Source organism: Schistocerca nitens, chromosome 1, assembly GCF_023898315.1.
Source record: "Schistocerca nitens isolate TAMUIC-IGC-003100 chromosome 1, iqSchNite1.1, whole genome shotgun sequence".
Classification (NCBI taxonomy): domain Eukaryota; kingdom Metazoa; phylum Arthropoda; class Insecta; order Orthoptera; family Acrididae; genus Schistocerca; species Schistocerca nitens.
Window position 1 is genome coordinate 841944439 of NC_064614.1, and position 1844 is coordinate 841946282.

The 1844-nt window shown below is 49.4% G+C and overlaps 1 pseudogene; it reads right to left on the reverse strand.

Annotated features, from left to right (window-relative positions):
- Positions 1 to 394: 394 nt before the first annotated feature.
- LOC126213026 (5S ribosomal RNA) lies at positions 395 to 512 on the reverse strand (annotated as a pseudogene).
- Positions 513 to 1844: the final 1332 nt, after the last annotated feature.

Genomic DNA, 1844 nt, shown 5'->3' on the forward strand with positions numbered 1-1844 from the left:
TGAACGACGTTTTCCTTTTCTACGTCCATTCAAATCTTATTTAAGCTCAATAACTTTGCATGATTGACTCAATTATAGTGTTATTTCACATACTTACTGAGATGTTACCAATAAGCTAGATTTCGATGATTTGTTTACCACATTTATTTCGTGAAACGCAAAGCCCAGCACAGTTTTTGCATTATGCAAGTGACGTTTTGTACTGAACAGCATTTAATAAAATAAGTAATATTTTATGAATCATTTTGATTAGTATTTACTGGATGCGGATATGGAAGGGCATGTGGTCAGCACACCGCTCTCCCGGCCGTATGTCAGTTTCCGAGACCGGAGCCGCTACTTCTCAATCAAGTAGCTACTTAGTTTGCCTCACAAGGGCCGTGTGCACCCCGCTTGCCAACAGCGCTCGGCAGACTGGATGGTCACCCATCCAAGTGCTAGTCCAGCCCGACAGCGCTTAACTTCAGTGATCTGGCGGGAACCGGTGTTACCACTGCGGCAAGGCCGTTGGCCTAAGCCGGCCAGAGTGGCTGAGCGGTTCTAGGCGCTACAGTACGGAACCGCGCGACCGCTACAGTCGCAGGTTCGAATCCTGCCTCGGGCATGGATGTGTGTGATGTCCTTAGGTTAGTTAGGTTTAAGTAGTTCTAAGTTCTAGGGACTGATGATCACAGTAGTTAAGTCCCATAGTGCTCAGAGCCATTTGAACCATTTTTGAACCGTTGGCCTAAAGAACTGCTGCTACCTATCGGAAAATTATGGTTCTAACGCTCTCACCAGTAACTGTTGAGTCTGACAACAAACATAAACTATATTTCTGTCTTGAGCTGAAAATAATACTGACACTGAATGGTCAAGTAACCGTAGTTTACGATATAATTGTTTAGGTGAAACCTTACAACTCGATTTTCAACCACCTCCATTTGTCCAACTGCCTCCTGCGTAAATGCCCATCTAGTCCCGATGACAAGGCATTAACTGATACAATCACCATGCAGGGAGGACTATCCAGCTTGGCCTAGCCCTGCCGCCGCACCCCCATTTGTTCCACCCAGGGCCATGGCTCCTCGACGCCTCCCTCCCCTCCCCCTCCACGCCCCCCCCCCCCCCCCCACGCTCACCACAGACATCAGCACTGCCTGATGCGCGACGCTTTTAACATCAAAACATACGGGAGCTCCACCATGGACAACGCAGTGCCTGACGGCCTTCGCTTAACGACCGAGAGGAACGGCACTTGAGTAGAGAGGGTTGGATTGTTTGGGGGAAGAGACCAAACTGCGAGGTCATCGGTCTCATCGGATTAGGGAAGGACGGGGAAGGAAGTCGGCCATGCCCTTTCAAAGCAACCATCCCGGCATTTGCCTAGATCGATTTAGGGAAATCACGGAAAACCTAAAACAGGATGGCCGGACGCGGGATTGAACCGAATGCGACTCCAGTGTGCTAACCACTGCGCCACCTCGCTCGGTATCTTGAGTAGAGTTGTAAGTGGTAACAGACAGGCAACACTGCCTGAAATAACCCCCTAAATCAACGTGAGACACACGACCAACGTATCTGTTAGGAGAGTAGGGCGAAATTTGGCGTTAATGGGCTGTGGCAGGAGGTGATCGACGAGAGTGCCTTTGCTAACAGCACAACATCGCCTGCAGCGCTTCTCCTGGACTCGTAACAATATCGGTTGGACTCTAGATGACTGAAGAACCGTGGCCTGATCAGACGAATCCCGATTTCAGTTGGTAAGAGCTGTTTGTTGGTAGGATTCAAGTGTGGCGCAGACCCTAGGAAGCGATGAACCCAAGTTTTCAACAAGACCTTGTGCAATCTGGTGATGGACTGGG